Genomic DNA, 20,751 nt, shown 5'->3' with positions numbered 1-20,751 from the left:
CGGACCTTGCGTGCTGCCAGGTAAGCCGGTTTTCTTGCAGTGATTACTAAGACGGTATTAAGTCTACAACATATTTTATCATAAGTAATAGACTTGGGGGCTGGCATGGTAAGTATAAACTATGGAGTAAGAAAGAGAGTTATACCTCAGATTTTTGCTGTATTTGTTTCACCATGTCAATCTCCAGATCCCGGCTGTTGTGCACTTGATTCACATAGCCAGAGACAATATCTTCGATGCTCAGATGAGCATAATCAGTGATGTCCAACTTGGCCCGGCGGCGTTCCAGAAGTTCTTCCTTGGTAGAGCACTTGGCCAGCACGGTAGGTCGTCCCGGTTCGATAAACTCAGTCCCGGTGATCTCAACGCCGGATCATCTGGATGAGCCAGGCTGGGGATCTCCGGGTTCTCAGAACCTCCCATAGCTTGTTCAACAGTTGGAGCAGTGGTGGCATCAGGAGATGGTACAACCGGCGACTCATCAACAGAGGCATCAGGAGCTGCCGTTCTGAGTTCCGGCTCAGCCAGGACCGGCTCTTCGGCCGGCTTATTTTTCTTCGCCCTCTTGCTGGGCTTTCACTTGTACACTGGAAGTCAAAGGGTTAGTGCAAAAACAGGAGTAAGATAAGCACAAAATCAACTGATCATCATTACCCGGGAGCGGTTTTGAAAGCCGGCAAGCTGGACTGCATTGAGTCGCCGGAGGAAGGCGAAGTTCCCTGGTAGTTTGAGTCGGAAGAATTGAGTGGTTGACGAGGGACGCCCGCAAAAGGATACAAAGAGTATAAGTCGGAGATAACCTCAGTCCGGCGCTTCCTTGATGCTTCGGGTAAGCCGGAGGAGAGGTCTGCATCTTTGCTGGTCCGGGTCTGCCTCCGGCTCTCATAAATCTGTCGCTTCAAAAGAAATTGAGGATCTTGATAAGCTAAAGGATGTGAAAATCTTACTTTCCGGGTTACTCTTCGAACTTTCCGTCTCGGCAAGGCTCGGAGTCGGATGAAATTATAGTTACCTCTTCATTCACTTCATGACTTGTTCCAGTGTCCTCCTGCTGATAATCCGTGTCAATAAGATGGTTAAAAAAGGAGCCTAAAGAGTCAAGAGCTACCTCTGACTCGGAGGTATCTTCCAGACGAAGCAGGTCCGAGGCGCTAGGTTTACTCCCCTTCTTATGGGGAGCGGCTTTCCTGGCGGCTTTTTTAACTTTCCTGGCTTTTTTGGCAGCTTCGTGGTCATACTTGACCTTCCAGAATTTATCATTAGCCTGTAAAATACAACAAAGGTTAGTGAGTTAAGACAAAATCGTTAAAATGGAAGGTGAAGTATTCAGGTCAATGGTTTACCGCTGGAGCCGGGTTAGCCTTGCAGAAAGGGCTTAAGCCCACTCTCCCGCAATCTGCCAGGCTCTCATTCAGAAGGGACTTGGTTGTATCATCAATGACGTCCTCAGGTAAGTCGTCTGGACTGTGCCGAAGAGGATCATCCTTCTGGCCCGTGTAATCACACATCAAGCCGGGGCGGCGGCTTAAAGGAATCACCCGCCAGGCAATCCAGACCCGGACCAGATCAATGCCATTTAGGCCGTTCTCCAGAAGAGCTTTGATCTTGTTGATGGTGGGAGTAAGTGGTTGACGTTCAGCTTGAGATAATTTATCTGGTAAGGGGTGATTTGACTCCAAACGCAGGGCGCGAAAGCCGGGCAGAGGGTTCTCATCAGCCGGAGAAGTGTCTTGGCAGTAGAACCATGTCTGGTTCCAGTCTTTCGGGTGGCTTGGCGGCTCAGCATAACGGAAGAGACAATCTCTCCGCCGTTGGATTGAGATTCCACCGAGTTCCAAGCTAGGCCCGTTGGCACATTCATTCTGGCGGTTCAGATAAAATAACTCCCTAAAGAGTAGCAAGCTGGGTTCTTCTCCGAGGTACACCTCATAGAATACTTGGAAGTTGCAGATGTTTGACACAGAGTTGGGTCCGATGTCTTGAGGTCGCAGATCAAAAAAATGCAAGATATCTCTGAAAAATTTGGAGCCAGGTGGAGCGAAACTCCGTTTCATGTGATCAGTGAAAATGACAACTTCCCTATCCTTGGGATGAGGTTTCTCTTCTGACGGGTCAGGAGCACGATAAGACATGATCTCTTTCTTTGGCAGATAACCCGTCTTTACAAAATCAGCTAAGATGCTGTCAGTGACGTTGGATCTAACCCAGTTGCATGTGATGGGTGCTTTGGGAGCCTTAGGCGGCATTGTGAAAGATGGAAGCATGTGATAAAATAAAATTTCCGGTTCAAATTTAAGCCGGAGGAAGATTTCAGTTCAGTATTCAAGATGGCGGCTTATGAAAGGGCCTAATGATATATGGCTAATTGTGTCAGGTTATTTAAGCCGCCGTGGATATCATGAGCAATTAAGTTATTTAACTCTATTATGAATGATCCGGAAATTTCACAAAGCATGGCCTCTTTAAGCCGGCGATATGAGCCGCCATGGCTAACAGATGCAGTTTTCCGCCTAAGTGTTGCACAAACAAGTTTCACAGATTGCAGGGATTATTTTGGATCAAACGATCGTCCAGAAAAGAAAAATTTCTAGACCTAAAAACTGATACAGAGAAGTTCATAAGCTCTAAATGAGGTCTTTTTGCAAGTAAAAGGGTTCTGCTAGTATCGAAAATGGGTGTGAAACGACTACCGCCGAAGTTATGTACTACTCTTGGATCAAAGGAGGCCGTTGTGGAAGAACTGCGAAGGAATCGCGAGGAACCACGAAGAACACAAAAGAACTCGCGAACCCTACTGCGGATCTAATATACGGGACGACGAGGACTTACTGGTGATGATGAGCAGCGGAGGCGCGTCGCGGTTCTCTGGTCAAGACAGGTCAATGCAGCGGCCTTGGTTGGTGCAGACGGGATGCGTGGCGGCGGCGGCGGAGCTCGGGCTCTGAGGCGTCAAGAGGAGGAAGACGATGGAAAGGGAAGAATGACGAAGACCTAAGGGTCGGGCCTACTTATAAGGGACGGCTGATGAATGGGCGCGAGAAACGAGGAGGCTGAAGACATGATTATCCAGCTGCAGAGACGCCTCGATTTTCGGGATAGTTGTTAAGACAAGGATCCGTTGAGATACGTTGAGCAGAACGTGCATTAATGACGGATGACGTCACGGCAGGTTACAAAGAATCCAGAAGATGACGTCATGGCGGGTTATACCCTTTGCGCAGACAGAAGCCAGAAGATTTTTTATTAAGGTATTGAAGATTGACATGAACCGGTTCAAATCAATCTGGGGCCTAATGTTGGGGATATAACTACTGGAGTCACCCGCCCAGGAGGGGCCGGGTTATGTTATGACGATCATCACATGAAGCCCAATATCAAGCTTGAGGATGGCGGTTCAGTAATGGGCCTAAGGCCTAGAGGCGGCTTAAGGCCCGTAGTGATAAACCGCTGTTAAGGCATGACTTGTAGTGTAAGGCAAGAATAGTGAAGAGTCCGAGCCGGACACTGTTTATAAGCCGGCCGGGACTCTGAGAGCCGCTGGGCGTTAACCTCTCTATATAAAGGGACGACCCAGCGGCGGTTCAGGACAAGAAACATCAGATCGATAACCAGGCATAGCGGTTAAGCTCCCTGGTCCTCGAAACCCTAAGTAATTCCACCTCAACTGGAGTAGGCTTTCACCTTCACCGTAAGGGGCCGAACCAGTATAATCCTCATGTCCTTTGTCCCGTTTAACCCCTTTAAGCTTCCTAGTTGCGATGGCTCCACGACTAAGTCCTTGCACGAGGACATCTGCCTTGACAATTCCACGACAGAACCCATGGCCAGGATAGTTGTCGTCGTCCTCTTCTTCTTCATTGTCTTCCATCATAACCTCTCTTTCTCCGTGCTTGGTCCAAACATTATAGTGGGGCATGAAACCGGACTTAAACAGGTGGACGTGAATGGTTCTTGACGTAGAGTAATTGTGATCATTCTTACAGACTAAACATGGACAAGGCATAAAACCATCCGCCCGCTTGTTTGCCTCAGCCGCAAGCAGAAAAGTTTGCACGCCATTAATGAACTCGGGAGAGCATCGGTCATCGTACATCCATTGTCGGCTTATCTTCATTACACAACATTGAGTAGACCAAATTAATACAAGTTCATACATAAAGTTCATACAAGACTTAAATGCAACAAACAAATAACTCTCTAACTAAAGAATTTAAATGCAACAACAAATGCGATCAAGATCGCAACTAAGGTAACAATTGATCCAACAGCATAATGATACCAAGCCTCACTATCAATGGCATATTTTCTAATCTTTCTAATCTTCAAGCGCATTTTCTCCATCTTGATCTTGTGATCATCGACGACATCGGCAACATGCAACTCCAATTCCATCTTCCCCCCTCAATTCTTTTCAATTTTTCTTTCAAATACTCATTTTCTCTTTCAACTAAATTTAACCTCTCAACAATAGGGTCGGTTGGAATCCGGTTCACAAACCTCCTAGACAAAAATATCTATGTCAACTTGATGGGCATAATTTGTCATAAACACGAAATGCAACAACTAGTTTTAAAAGAGAATATACCACATCCGAATCATAACAAGGACGAGGGCCGACGGGGACGGATATCAAAACCATGGCACTATGTATAACAAACAACGTACGAGTAAGATAATTATACGAGTAACTATATATCCAAATCACACAAACATCAATTTGGTAATGTAAAACATTCATGAACAAGAGGCTCACCACAAGGTGGTGCCGGCGACGGAACGGTGCGGACGATCGACTGTGGTTACGACGGAGATTTAGAAGGCACTAAGTAAACCACACCTACATATGCAAACTAAGTGTTAGTTTTGACCACAAATTGCATATAAATCAAATACTAGCACATATATTTTCTACCAAATTACTAAACTCATAAATTAATCACTATACAAAGCATTGCAAGAGCTAATCTAGCAATGAGAGATGAAAGGACAAAGTTGGTAACCTTTGTGATCATTTGAATGGATGAGGGCCTTCAAATCTTGACAAATTTTGGGCAAAACGTGTGATGAGCTCGAGAGGAAGAGGGGAAGAACAGAGAGGAGAGGGGAAAGGGAAAGAACAGAGCGAGCTCGGGTGGACGAAGGGTTTATGTAGGACGACCTTTAGCACCGGTTCGTGCCATGAACCGGTACTAAAGGTGCTGGAGGGGCCCCGGACTGACAACATCCTGCCACCACTCACTTTAGTACCGGTCCGTGGCACAAACCGGTGCTAAAGGTCGGCCACGAACCGGTACTAATGAAAGCGGCTGGCTAGCCGTTGGAACCGGCACTAATGCACACATTAGTGCCAGCTCAAAAGCAAACCGGCACTAATGTGCTTGACATTTAACCCTTTTTCTACTAGTGCATGTCATAGAGAAATCCCAGGGAAAACATAAAGATGCATTTCGAATGAAGATTCATGTAAATTGCATCGATAGCCAAGTAACTAATGCTAAGAAAATTATAAATTCTGATTAATCAATTTACGAGAACAGTTATTCAATCAGGAACTTCAGAATAACATAACAATCACGTATCAATAACTTGAGAACATAATGTGTACTATTATCTCATCTATGAGCAAGGTGATTATGGGCAAGTTTAATTCAACTCCTTCTGGCAAGAGTATGACATACCAAGTAGCATCTTTTCTAGTAGCGTTCTGGATAACAGATAGAAGTTCCTCTAGAGGTGTACGGAAATCACTCAAGCCTTGGTTAAATAAATATATTAGAGCACCATATAACCCATGCTCACGACAGAGTCTGACTACCTGCATACAGAACAAGTACAACAATATCATGTGGATGCATAATTGTGGAACACACTAGTCCAAACTACAAAAACAGTACCAGAAGAAACTGAAAAAGATTTTTTTCTTTTTTTCGGGAAAACGCAAGGGCTTGCATTTCATTGCTTTGGAAAGGAAGGGAGTCTCAGTTACAATCCTCCTAGGAGGGAATTACAGTGTCTCGGGGCACATCAGTGCACGTCCCAGGTTTGCGGCAAGATGGCACGAAGCCCTAGGGCGCCGGCTCTGGCCCAAAGGGCGGCCTCATCTTTGATCTTCGTGAGCAGGTCGGACGTCGAGGGTTGAACTCTGTTGAAGACGCAATCGTTGCGGTGCTTCCATATCATCCATGGGACGAGGAGGGTTACGGATACGAGGCCCTTGCGCATGGGCATTGGGGTGTCATGTCGCGCCGTGCGCCACCAATCATTGAGGGAGATCTCTCGGTCGGGCGGGGTGCAGGGGAGTCTGAGCCAGTGCAGTACGTCGTGCCAGATCTGCCTGGCGAATGGGCAGGCGAGGCTGAGGTGGTGCACGGACTCGGGGGCCTGGTCGCAGAGGAGGCATCGTGCGGGGTGCTGCAGGCCGCGGCTGGCGAGGCGGTCGGCTGTCCAACACCGGTCCAGGCGAGCGAGCCAGTGGAAGAAACGGACGCGCGGGGGTGCCCAGTTCTTCCAGGTGAGTTTCCATGCGTCGCAGCCCATGGAACCGTTGAAGGTGGCGAGGTAGGCCGATTTGGCGGAGTAGACGCCGCTTGTGTTCCACTTCCAGATGAGGCGGTCTGGCTCGTCGGAGAGGGTCGTGGCGTTGATGGCCTGCCAGAGCTGTAGGTATTGTCCGATCTCGTGTATGCCGATCGTGCCGTGTATGTCCCGTGCCCATTGGTTGGCCTGGAGTCCATCGGCGACGGTCCTAAGCTTGCGGCGGCGCTTGGGAATGCAGGCGTAGAGGAGCGGCGCAATCTCGCACAAGGTTTTTGAGTCGCCTAGCCAAGTCGAGTCGACATGCCTCCGACTAGTGGCTCGCTGCGATTAGTCTGCGACTCGTCGTGATTAATCGCCCCAAGTCGCCCCAGGTGTTAAGAGGAGGAGGAGGCGGAAGAGGTGCTGTTGCAGGCGGAGGAGGGGGAAGGCAGCTGCTTGGAGGATACTTCAGCTCGGAGAAGGCAGCAGCAGCTCGTAGGAGCAATGGAGGCGGCGATTCTGATGTGGGATGGGAGCACGCGTCTTGCTCCTCCTCTGTTTCGTGCTAGAGAGCTGGCCCAATAGGCCCATTATGTAACCCTAGCTTCCAAATAAAATCCCAACCGTCCATATGCTCTAATCTGGACCGTGCTTCTGCTCTCCCATGTGCCTTTCTCCTTCGTCTCTTCCGTGCTTCTCCTCGTACAGGCGGCGCACTCTCCAGCTTCGTCTCCTCCTCCCCTCCCTCGAACTCTGGCCTCCTCACCTTCCCAGTCTTCCCTCCCTTGGCCTTGTTGAAGCAAGCCGCCCTGCTCTGAGGTCCTAGTCGCCCGACTAGTCGTCGACTAATCGTCGACTAGCCTACCAGCCGCGCGACTCGCTCCTCAAGCCAAGTCGCCTGCGCAAGCCAACCTCACTCCAACGACTTGGCGATTAGTCGGCGACTCAAAAACCTTGATCTCGCAAACAGAACGCCCGCCAATCCATCGATCTCCCCAGAATAGAGCCTCCGTGCCGTTCCCGAGTTGCATAGTGGTAGATGCGAAGAAGAAGGCACGCTCCTCGGCGGTGAACTGCAGGTCGAGGCCGGCCCATGCTCTGGTGCTGTCCGTGCGGCTGAACCACAACCAGCGGGTGCGGAGCGCGAGGCTGGTACGGCCAAGGTCGCGCACGCCGAGGCCACCGAGCGGGAGCGGCCTAGCAACGCGTTGCCAGTTGACATGGCAGTGGCCTCCGTTTGCCTCCGCGCGTCCAGCCCACAAGAAGCCTCGCTGAATTTTCTCGAGTGCCCGGATGGTCTTCTTGGGGGGCACGAGAGCAAGTAGCTGGTGAATCGGGATTGCGCTGAGGATGGCCTTGACGAACGCGAGGCGGCTGGCTTTGTTCATGAGATGCGCCTTCCAGGTGGGTAGCATGCCGGCCGTTTTGTCGACGACGGGCTGTAGTTGTGCGGCCGTGGGGCGATGCAGAGTTAGGAGGATGCCCAGATATGTGATCGGGAACTCGGCGAGGGGGCAGCCCAGCAGGTTGACCGCAGGCGCGACGTCGTCAGCGGCGCATCGGATCAAGGTGGCGGAGCTTTTGGCGTAGTTGACGAGGAGGCTTGAAGCTCGGCCGAAGAGGAGCAGGATGCTCTTGACGGCCGTGATGTCGCCGACGGTGGGGTGGCAGAATAGGATCACGTCGTCGGCGTAGAGGGAGACCGAGGGGACCGGGCGCCGGGGGTGCAGTCGCTGTAGGACACCCAGCTCCGTGGCACGGCGGAGGAGGCGACCGAGCGTGTCGACGGCGAGGACGAACAGCTGCGGGGACACGGGATCGCCTTGGCGGAGGCCACATCGATGCCAGATGGGGGGGGGGCTGGGGTCTCCGTTGATGAGCACCTTTGTGCTGGCCGAGGAGAGCAAGATGGCGATCCACTCCATGAAGCGGTGGCCAAAGCCGTACTGTCGGAGGACCTCGAATAAGAATGGCCAGCTCATGGTGTCGAAGGCACGAGCCAGGTCCATCTTTAGGAGGGCGCGAGGAGCCCCGAGTTGGTGCAGAAGGCGTGCGGACTGGCGCACGAGGATGAAGTTGTCATGCAGGCTGCGCCTAGGGATGAATGCGTTCTGGCAGGTGCTGACGAGGCTGCAAAGCTTCGGCGCGAGGCGGAGCGAGAGAACCTTGGCGAAGATTTTGGCGACGAGGTGAATTAGGCTTATGGGCCTAAAGTCGCCAAGGCCGCGTGCGTCCGCGCGCTTCGGGAACAGGGTGAGCAGAGCCTGATTGAGGGAGCAGAAGCCTCGGTCGCGCATCTCATACAGCCGCTGGAAAACGTCGACAAAGTCTTGCCGGACGATGGGCCAGCATGCGCGCAAGAATTCAGCGTTGTAGCCATCCGGGCCGGGAGCCTTCTGAGCAGGGAGGCGTTTCACCGCATTCCAAATTTCCTCGGCGTCAAATGGGGCGTCGAGGTCGTCGAGGTTTGTGGGCGTGATCAGCTCAGAAAGGTCGAGGCTGCAATCGCGGGGCGTCTTGCGGCCGGGCAGGGCGTCGAAGTGTGCGTAGGCCGCGGCCGCCATGTCACAGGGGGCGGAGATCGGGGCACCGTCCACTGTGAGGCTGTGTATCCGATTCTTCTGCCGGCGATAGGTACATTGCCGATGGAAGAAAGAGGTGTTGGCGTCGCCGTCTTTGAGAGTCGCGATGCGTGCGCGCTGTTGGGCGATGGTGCGCTCGAGAGAGGCAAGGCTGAGGTAGGAGGCCTTGATCTGCCGACGGAGCCAGTCTTCGTGCGGGGACAGGGGTCGGCTCTCCTGCGCCGAGTCAAGCCTGAGAAGGAGCTCCCTGGAGATTGCAAGCTTGAGGCGAACGTTGCCAACGGTTCGCGTGCTCCAGCTAGTGAGCTTGCGCGCGGTGATTTGCATACGCCGCATGAGCCGCCGGAAGGGGTCGTCGTCGTGGACAGAGTGCCACGCGCCCGCCACGATGTTGTGGAATCCATCCAATCGCGTCCAGAATTCCTCGAAGTGGAATCGTCGATGACCCGACGGCATCGGTTTGCAATCAAGCAGCAAGGGGCTGTGATCGAAAACAACGGAGGCGAGGCATCGGAGGTGGCACTCCCCATGCAGTTCCTCCCAGTCAGGGGTACAGAGGACGCAGTCGAGGTGCACCAGGGTTGGGGGTGACTGCTCGTTGGACCACGTGAAATGTCGGCCGTTTAGGTAGACCTCTTTGAGCGCGAGGTCGTTGATAGTACGCCGGAACCGACCCATCATGCGGCGATTGAGGTTGTCGTTGCTCTTGTCTTCGTCACGGTAGATGAGGATGAAATCGCCGCAAAGCATCCAAGGTCCATCGCAAGCCGCCCGGATGTCGCGTAGCTCCTGAAGGAAGGCGATCTTGTCGGCGTCGAGCTGCGGCCCATAGACCACGGTGATCCACCACGGCGTGCCCGCGCCGGATGGGGTGGACACCTTGGCCTCAATGTGTTTGACGTGAACTCAGGGATCGAGATGGCCACCTCCCTGCTTTTCCAGGCAAGCAAGATGCCGCCACGGGTGCCGTCCGCGGGGAGGTAAACATAGTCGTCGAATTCCGAGCCGAGTGCTTCGAGGACAGTCGACGAGCAAACCAAAGTCATCTTTGTTTCTTGGAGGCAAACGATGGATGCATTAGCGGTTACAACAAGTGAGCGAATGGCGGTGCGGCGGGCGCGCGCGTTGAGGCCGCGCACATTCCAGATGAGGATCTTTGGCTCGTGATCCATGGAGAAGAGGTCGACAGGGGGCGCGGGGGCGCGGTCATGCCTCGATCGGGCTGCCGACGACCACCGTGGTGATCGGTGCAATCGTGGGATCCGCGGGCAGCTCGCGATCGACCAGCGCTGCGATGGCCGAGAGGATGGGCAGAGGGATGGGCGTGGCGAAGAGGCCTTCGTACGCCTTCATCTCGGCCGATGTGATCCGCTGGTCGACCCCGACGATGCCCAGGGTGCGCAGGATGTGGATCTGCGAGCGTCTCTCAGCCGTTGGCGGGGCTGCGGATTTGCAGGTCGGGGATGCAGCCGAGCCTCCACGCCGCGGGGTGAAGTTGGAGGTACGCGTCGCGGGCGTCTGCCGGGGGGTGGGAGGGCTGCATCGATCTGTTTGGTGGCGGCGGCGAGGAAGTCTCCCAGAGTCCAGGAGGTGGGCGCCGGCGCCGGCGCGCGTGGGCGAGAGCGGCGAAGGGTGATTGGGGGGAGGCGAAGCGTGCGGGCGGGCACGACGACATGGTGTTGGGCTCGACGAAATGCGTCGTGTGCGTGCCTCCATGTTGGGCCGTCGCCTGCACGTCCCCAAGATGGGCCTCCGTCTGCCCTGCGCCATGATGGGCCTCATGTTGGGCCTCGGGCTGGTGTGGCGTCGCGGCAGCTGACCGGGGCGTGGCTGGCACGTCCATGCATGGGAGGGCCCCACGGGATCCTCCCGTTGCTCCAGCATCGGTCCAGCTGTCGGCGCGGGGGTCGCCAGGGCGGAGATTCGGTCCGTGGACCGGTCAGCAGCGAGTGCAGCAGCGCCAGGGGGGCAGCGACAGAGCCTACTTTGCCCCGACAGCGGATCAGCTGCAGGCGTCGAAGGCTGGGAGTCTGGCACCATGGAAGGCAGCGATTGGCCAGCCACAGGGTTATCCTGATCCCCATGCATGTTGTGGCTTGTCTCATCCAGCGCCGTCAGCGTGTGGCCCGCCCCAAGTGGGGGAGGCGACATGGGCGGGCTGGTTGGGGTAGGGTTGGAGAAGGGCAGAGCCAATGGTCGTCGGCCAGCTGTCGAGCTGGTGGGTGGCGGGGTGCGGGTCTCGGGGCGGGAGGACGGTGGTGGCGCGGGGGGTCCATCTTTGTCGCAGGCCGCCAGCCTTTTCTTTCCCCGACGCTTTCCCCTTTTGGAAAAGCGACGAGGGCCCGAGGGCCCCCCCAGCAGCAGGCCAGGGGTCCATCATGCGTGTGCGCCTCAGGGGCATCGCCGCGCCGGCCGTACGACGGCGAGGTTGGCACCATCCGGCGTCTACGGCGACACCATCGGCGCGGCCACGGTGACTGGACACGCGACAGACCGCGGAGTCGACAGCCATGCCATCCGCGCGGCCATTAGTGGCGGCGGAGGAACGCCGGCGCTTGCGCCCACGGCGGCGGCCGCGGCTGCATCTCGCGGCATGCTCGCGACCGACGCCTCCATCATTGCCGTCCGGTGCGTCGTCATCGCTTGGGCCGGGGCCGTTGCGGGCGGGAGGTTGCGCCGGCCGGCGAGGTGTGGCCGAGGCGAGCATGATGGAGACCGGGTAGATGAGGGTGCGCATGGCCGGCGGGAGGGTGCGGTCACGGGCACGGTTGCGGGAGGGGACGGGCTCGACGATCTCCAGGATGGCCGCTTGGCGGATGCTCATGGGGTCGCGCGTGCGTGCGGTGAAGCGGAAGGTGGCGAGGTCAGCGCGGGAGCGTGTGCTCGGGTGGAGAGCTCAATCCAGCAGCTGGTGCCGAGGAGATGGTCGGCGGTGGACATGTGCCATGCCTGCGCCAGAATGCCGCGGAGCTCGAGCTCGACGCTGCAGTCCAGGGAGCCGAGTTGTGCGTGGGCGAGCTTGTTCCACGGGCGGAGTGCCATGGTGAATCCGGGGCCGTTGATGAAGTGGTCGCCGGCGAGGCGGTCCATGAGCTCTCTGGTGGAGAAGATGAGGAGGAAGTCCTCGGGGCGGTGCGCGTGGATGGTGAAGTCGCCGGGGAGGAGGTCGAAGGATGCGTACATGACGCTCTCGACGTCGCGGGCGGCGACCGCTGGCCTGCCTCCGGTGATGGAGACGACCATCGCACGGCGCAGCACCAACTCGGCCTCCTCCATCTCCACAGAGCGCGGGATGATGACGCGCACCGGGTCGACGGCCGGGGGCGATGCGGGCTGGGGCGCCGCCGCGGGCACCGCGGGCGGGGCGGCGATGCGGGAGGGCGGCGTCTCGCGGGCGACAGCGCTCGGCGCGGCGGCGGCGACGGCGGTGGGGGAGGGGGCGCGGAGGACGCCACGCTGGTACCTCCAGCAGTCCCACGAGCCGTGCTCGGAGTAGAGGCAGCGGCGACAGCGGACGTCGTTGGTGCACTCGCGCACGGGGTGGCCGGGGTCCAGGCAACGGAAGCAGAGGCCAGCAGCCTCCTCCGGGGAGGGGCTGCGGCGCTGGCGGCGCTGGGCTGGAGGGGTGGTCTCGCAGCGCGCGGCCCAGCGCCGGTTCCTGCGGCGGGGGGCCTGGAAGCCATCCGCGTCGACCACCGGACCTTCATGGACGCGGTGGACTTCGCTGCGGGGCCCGAGGCGGGTGGCAGCAGGGGCGCGCCTGGGTGGCGCAGCAGGGCCGATCGCAGCCGGAGGGAGGGAGGCGGCGAGGGCGGGGCCCGGGACGGGCGAGGGCGTCCGGGCGACCTCGCTGTAGGATCTCGCGGTGGACTCGCCGTCGGAGTCCATCCAGCGGCGCGAGCCGTCGGAGCCGAGGTCGAGGTCGCCGGAGCTGCCGCGGGGGGAGGCCATGGGCGTCGGGGGAGGGGCTACGGGGGGGGCCACCGGCGGGGGTCGTCGGCGGCGGGGCTGGAGGTGGGAGGGCTAGGCTAGGGGAGGAGCGGGAGCGGTGTCTGAGAAAGATCTACAGATGTACTTCTTACACTAGTTGGATATACGAGTTTTATGTATACCTGATTAAAATCCAATGATGAAATATCCATATGAAGAATGCATTGTTCGACTCGCTGCAACCATCCTTTGCCACTATAATGCTCTACTAGAGCTTGCATGATCTACAAATCAAATTGGCATAAATGTATACTGTTGAAGTGTATATGTGGATTACATAATTTGCAAATTAACACTACAAAATCCTCGGTGGAACTCACCTGAGGTGGTAAAGAACCAAGCATATCTTTCAACATATATGGCTCTAGTACCTCCAGAAACATGCCTGTCATGTCATGTCAGCCTTTTTAAGTTATAGCAGAAATTTAATAACAGAAACATGTGCGTGCACAATCTTATCAGCAAACAGATAACTTGACATATACAATACATTTCTTATACTATTCAACATGAAAATATAAATGTAAATATCCTCTGAAATCTTCCTTCAAAAAGGCTGTGGAATCTTCAAAAGTGCATGTAAACTCATTCCAAATTAAATAGAGTCAAAGCAACAGAAGGAAGGGGAAAAATGCCTGGCTACACAACTAGAACCCATTAAAGCAACCACCAAAAGAGATTTACAGAATGCCTGCAACTTAGAACGGAAAGAGGAAAACTGTCTTCCTTTGCATTCTTGTAGAGAAAAATTAAGGAGGAACACAGGATGTAACAACGAATGATCTAAAGAAAGTTGTTTTAAGCACGGAAAGGAGGACTGCGTCAACTTCAGGCATGAACAAAATAAAATCAGAGTTATGGAAAGGTTGTAATTCTTATATGAGTTAATTAGAACAAGCCTACCTCCACTTTGTGCAGCAACAAACTTAGAGAAGACTGTATCAAACAGGATGTCATTCCGTCCAATGTGAACACAAAACTCGACTGCAACCCCTCCTACACGAGCATATTGTTCTTCTCTCTCTGTCAGCAGTGATCTATCGGCATCTATCAGGCCATCTGCTGCTCCCCCTTTTCCAGTATGGTTTGACAATGCAATTGAAATATATTCAGAGACATAACCTATATATGACAGCAGCAACTCTACTAGATACGGCATTATGGCTTCCCTTATGGAATCAAGTGTTCTCGGAAGATCAACAACACCCTGTGTGTGACCGTCATAAAGCTTCATTGCCATGTCCATTGCACCCATCCAATCACCAGCCCTCTTTAGTGCTTCAATCCACTCTTTCCATGGAAGAAGTCGCGAAACTGTAAGAAAGCTTGGGCCAAGAATATATACTGTAGCACCTCTTACTGCTACCGAGTTGTTAAAATGCCTCTCAGGGTTACCAAACCTGTTAGAAAAATGTGTATGGTACAGTATGCTGTCATCGAAGACCAAACCATCAAGAATAAAGATAGTCCTGCGAAGCTCACTGCCATCTTTTGAGAACAGGCAGAGCTGCCCTCTCAAGTTAAGGACAGCTAACATCTGGATGGGAAAAAAGAGTAACTTGATTTTACAACTGGGAAAAGAACATAAACTAAATGAATAACCAAAAGGAGAATTTTGCATGCCTGATCATTTAACCAAGCAACACCAACGGCGGCACTATCAAGATTCCAGTCCTTGTGTTTGATCACCTTTGATTTAACAAATTTTGCCACTTGCACTTGACGGTCCCAGACAAGCGCAAGCCAAGATACTGGTTCTTCATCTATATAGTGTTGTCATCTTTAGCCCAAGAAACTACAATTTACCAATATAAGGAACTACCGATCATTGTCAATGTCTAAGGAGGTCTAATCTTACCAATTGGCGATGAATCACTCGAGGATGATGTGTATTTCCATGCAGCATAAGCAATTGACCCTTCTCGTGCTCCTTCTAGTCTAGAGAAGGTCTCAATATGGTCAACGTGGTCACTGTTGGTGTGGAGTCTAACCTAGCAGGAGAACCACAGAACATCATCAAGCAGTACAAGAGTTACCACAATTATGAGTTCACAGCATAACAGATAGTAAAATATATCACCCATACCACAAGAGCATGTTGATGCATAATGAACATGACTGTAACACCATCCTCCATTGGAGAAGAACCTTCATTGAAAAACTTCCATCCAGAATCTACTCCAACTACACCTCCCATCATGCTCCCAAGACCACCACTGGAGGAAGTTGTTAGGTTGCCTTGCATAGATGAGTTGCCAGAACCAAAGGATTCATCCGCTAGAAGAGGGCAGGCTGAGAGCACGATTCCAGTATGTCCATCAAAAAGGCGCTGGCAAAGTGTAGTTAAGTTTTGTCAGAGCAAACATATATTTAACAGGGGATCGAGCGGGTTAATATGTGCACAATGGACAAAATGATGTTTCTACATACCTGGGTTCCCTTGACAGTCAAGCGATTAATGACAGAGATATCGAGAATGTGTGCAGAAGAACAAGCCCTTTTGAATCACTAGTGATGGCTTTAGATTGGCAGATAAAACAAACATGCACTACAGCTCCTGTATGCCCACCATATATGACTTTTGCTGCAGTAGCCTTCTGTACATCCCAAATTGTCATATGACCATCACCATATCCTACTAGCAGAAGATCCCCTTGCGGGTTAAAGCACATGGCAGTCACTGGTGATTGAGTTTTCACACCTTGGTTCCAAAAGAACAACATCTGAAATTATAAAAGCAGTCTTTATAGACTGAAAAATCAAAGTGACATAGAATTCTCAGGACTTCAGAGCCACTAATCTAGGAAAGCTGTCCTCATTTCAAACCATAACAAGTATTACAGTTTTACTATTTTCCAGGGTTCATCCAACAAGATTTTTTGATAGCAACTGGTTACTGGCTTATAAGATTAATAGCTATATGTGCAGCCACTGAGTTATTATATGACTGGCAAACACATGTAATGTGCAGTAAGCACCAATCCAGAAGATACTTTTCGAGTTCATGCACTATCTTGGAAAAACAATAATTTTTGATGAGCAAGCAAGAGAAGAGAAAACAAGGGTCAAATGTGCAGAGATTGAGGAACTGTAGAACAAAGAGTTAAAAATGCCTTGATGATTTGGGCGAGCTAAACATAAAAAAAAAAAAAACAGTTTCTTCCGGTTCCTTGTCCTTAAAAGAACATAGAGATGTATCATAATCATCTTCGAGGCATTGGTTGTGCTTACTTAAATGTAATACAATCAAACAGCCTCTGCAATAGAAATTATGTTAAATCAATCGAAGTTGGTGTAATTAGATTCTGGCTCAAAAGGATGGTTGCTTTAAATATACTAATATTTGAATACTGAGCCATTTAATAAAAATACCAAGGTAACCCTTATCTTCTTTTGTTGCCACCAACTGCTAAAGACTATAAGTGGCCTCACTATGGAGGATGTGGTACTGCTTGGTCTACACTCAACAGCCTTACCTTAGTGAACTTCAGATGTAATTATGAGAACAAGGAATAGACCCCACAATTCTTTTAGTGTGTACATAAACCCCACAGGGTCAACTTCTGGCAACACCATAAAATGTGCATATCTGACAGGGTTATGCGTAAGTCCTGCTGGCAATACCAATGTACTGCATTCTTTCAGATGAGTTTTCTTTAATTCTGTGCTGCATGCAGTGTTCTCTTCTTTATTCCCTATTATACAACCGGATGGATTGACGAAAATAACAAGCTATTGTGCAGATTTATTCCAAGGGTTACTGTCACTGATGCATATCACTGCAGCAATTGCAATTTCTGTCGTGTTAATAGGGCTCAGATGCAAATGAGTCACTTTAGCAGATTCCAGGTGGGCACCTTATTGTACTTCTAGTTTCTGCCCCAAATCTAAGATTTTGTATGCTTTTGAAGTTCTACCTAAATGCTAAATGCCATGTTTGTATCGAAGTTTGGTACTCTAATGAATCATCTTCAAATCCATACCACATAATTGATACTGAAACATCTTGAAGTCCAACATCTGAAGCATACCAGTAAACCATGTAGTATTTGACCAAACAGACAATATGCACAACAGCACCAAGGAGGCAATGACTAACCTTTGCATCTGTATCATCAGCTTGATGGATGGAGTATTTGCTTGGGACAATGATAACAGATCCATTGGACATGCCTGTCGCAATATAGCTCCTATGTACTGCTAAGACCTGAGGAGAGCCATGTTCCTGTCTAAAAGATGGAGAGGCCATGGCACGAGTTATCGGGTTGTCCACCTCGATCTGCATGTAACCAATAGCTGGTTGGCCCTTCCCAATCCCCTCCAGGCGCATGGGTTGCGCGGCTGCTCCCTCCTCCCAGTGCTGCCCAAATGAGGCCTGCCTCTTCTCGAGCTCCTCAGCCCACTCCAATGGTTTCATTGGCACCTTTGGCCTTTCCTCCACTTTTTCCTTGGTCATCCTGCTCATCTCCAACCTCTCCTCGATCACCTTATCGATGATCCTCTCAGATTCCACTTGCTCTTCCAAATCAGTGTCAGAATGTTCAACCTCAAGCTCATCATCAGTCTTCTCATCGGACACTGACCCATCCTGATCCACAATCTCACCAGATTCCACCAAATTTCCATCTGTAATTTGCTCATCACTACTTTCCTGATCAACAAGCCAAATTTTACTCCCAAGTTGCTCCTGCACATCGAAATTCTCCGCGGCAACAGAATCGACATTGCCTCTGCCCACCGATTCTGAGGGCTCGGAATTCTCTTCAGTCCCCACTTCCCCGTGCTTGTCCTCTTCCAATTCTTCAGCCCCGTTCCCGCCGACAGTTTCCTCGGTCACCCTACCAACCACTTCCTCACTGGCCTTGTCAGCTACTTCCTCTGCCTCGGAGGCTTGGTCGAGGAGCTTCTCGATGGGCGCGGAGGCGGTGCGCCGCGACCTAATTGCAGCGGCGTGCGGGGTGAGAACAGCGCGGGACGCGGCGGCGGCCGCAGCGAGGGCGGCGCCGGGTTTGGGGCTGGGGCGGACACCCCGGAAGAGCGAGGGGAGCGGCCTCGACGAGGAGGCGGCGGCGTTGGAGAAGGTTCTCGAGACGAGGGAGGAGAGCGCCGCCGACGGCGATGCGGATGTGGATCTCCCGGAGGTCGCGGAAGGCGATGAAAGAGGAGATGGGGAAGGTTTAGCGGGCGGCGTTGGGGCTTTGATACGGGTCAGGGGTTGGTGGTTGGTGCTGAGTGTACGGGTTGGCTCGTCGTCGTCGTCGGAGTCGGACGAGGAGAGGAGGAGGAGCAGGTCATCGACGGCGCGGCGGTGATCGGCGTCGGCGTCGGTGTCGGAGGCGGGAGACGACGGGAGGAAGGCCTCTAGGTCGAGCTCATGGGGTGGAGGCGGTGGCTGGGACGCCATCGCCATCGCCGGCGACGACGACGGCACGAGAGAGACGGTCGCCGTCTCGCCGAGGTGCGGTGGTACCAGCTTGGGAGTTGGAGATTTTTTCTTTTACAAAAATAATGTTTTTCTACTATGAGGGAAATTGACTATTTTCTGGGAGTATCAAGTCTGTTGGAGTTTGATTATAACTGTGCAAAGTTAGTTACTCCCTCTGTAAAGATCGTTTAATTTATACTAGCAAACATGCACGTGTGTTGCAACAGTAGATAAAAAAATTACACGCTGGCTAAATAAGTACTATGACTCAATACCCCGACATATAAGCGTCCTCTATTTTAACACGGTGGCTCATTATTTTGCCACTTATCTTTCCTCCCAGCCTCGCTGATGATGGACGCAATGTCCACGTGATCGCAATGCATTCGACATGGTAAATCTCAAGGCAATGAGCTTGCCACCGCACGACACACTTGTCACTGTATCACCGTCACTTTTATTGTCTTTACCTATCTTATTAGTTTGATCCTTAGTTATTTCGTGATTTAGTAGAATAAAATTTTAGTATGATCTATTTTCGAGTGCTAGTTTCGTGATCTATCTATCTATGTAATCGAGTTGAGAGTTATATAATAAAGAGTAGTTCGAGTTTTGCTTCTTTACTTTTATGTTTCAATCTTAGCAATTAAAATAATAAAAAGTTTAGATGCTAATCCCATGAAAAGTAATGATTTTACATGGAGAAAGGTATAAGTGATAAAATTTATTGAAAGTTAACAAACATAGTATTGATTAATGATGCAATTCATGAAAGATTAATAAGGGAAGAGAAGATTAACATATAAATATACTATTTTGGACATTTTTTATGATTGTGAGCCCCCATTAAATATTCTAGAATTTAGTGGATTTTAGTTCATTAGGGTTCATTAGGAGGATTCAACAGTAGGGTTCATTAGTAGAATTCAACAGTAGGGTTCATTAGGGTTCATTAGGAGGATTCAACAGTAGGAATTTTAGTTCATTAGTAGGATTTTAGTTCTAGAGTTCATTAGGGTTCATTAGTAGGATTTTAGTTCTAGAGTTAATTAGTAGGATTTTAGTTCTAGGATTTAGTTCTAGAGTTCATTAGTAGGATTTTAGTTCAGCGGTAGGAATTTTAGTTCTAGCTAGGGTTATAGGGTTCAAATGGCATAATTTATAATTTATGACATAATAATTGAATTGAGTTCTCTAGTGTTCATAATTTATAATCGAGTGCTAGGGTTGAATTGCGTTTTACTGCAAAATTGTTCTAGCTAGGGTTCTAGGGTTGAATTGAATTGAGTTCTAGGGTTCATTCTTTTTGTTGCAACAGAAATATGAATTGAGTGCTAGGGTTCATAATTTGAATTGAGTTCTAGGGTTCATTATTTTTATTATTGTTATCTTGAATAATTTGTTTGGCCTATATATATATATATATATATATATATATATATATATATATTTATGTGTGTGTGTGAGAGAGAGAGAGAGAGCTATCTTGACAGCCATGATATCTTTTGAGTACTAGAGATATCTTGCATTTTGTATTTGCAAGCAGAGGCATTTTCCTAGTTGCAGGGATTCTCATTCCGAGTGGCCTATGTTTTGTCGGAATGTTCATTCCGTTCCAGCGGATTTCAGGCGCTCGATATGTCCACTTTTTAGCAAAGGTCATGGCAAAATTTTCCATGAATTTCGGCATGACTTATGCTAGAAAGTAGGACATATCGAGTGCCCGGGAATTGCCGGGATGGGAATGAAACGGCATTCCGGCAAACCATAGGCCCTTTTTATGTCATTATTTATTTTATTATAGTTTGAGAATTAAACGAGAAAACTTACCCGTACGTAGGAAACATGTCGAACAACGATGAAGCCGGGGCTTCTGATCATCATGAGGTCGACGATCCCTTACAGCATGAACACGATTACCTCGACTTTTTGTGTAGTTAGGCAGGACAAGGTTTGAAGGGCCCCCCTTGTCATAGCGGACGGTGCTACTGCCGCCGACCCCGACACCAACACCACCACCGTCACCAATGGCACCGACACCAGTGCCGAGACCGGCACCGAGACCGGGGCCGAAGCAGAAGAGTTCGAGGACACGGAAACCTAACAAGCTCGGCACCGGCAGACTGGTGGTCACAGAGGTGCACGTCGGGAAATTTGAGCCACTATTGCCGGTTGAAGCTTGCATGAACTACAGCAACCAACTCGGATGCATCCTACGGTAAGTCATGAGCATCAACG

General features: G+C 51.3%; 1 pseudogene; it reads right to left on the bottom strand.

Annotated features, from left to right (window-relative positions):
• LOC109760764 (uncharacterized) overlaps positions 1–19,020 on the bottom strand; it is a 65,208-nt pseudogene extending 46,188 nt beyond the window's left edge.
• Between the last annotated feature and the right edge of the window lie 1,731 nt (positions 19,021–20,751).

The sequence above is a fragment of the Aegilops tauschii genome, chromosome 7, assembly GCF_002575655.3.
Source record: "Aegilops tauschii subsp. strangulata cultivar AL8/78 chromosome 7, Aet v6.0, whole genome shotgun sequence".
In the NCBI taxonomy this organism is placed as follows: domain Eukaryota; kingdom Viridiplantae; phylum Streptophyta; class Magnoliopsida; order Poales; family Poaceae; genus Aegilops; species Aegilops tauschii.
This window is presented reverse-complemented; position numbering and strand designations above follow the sequence as displayed.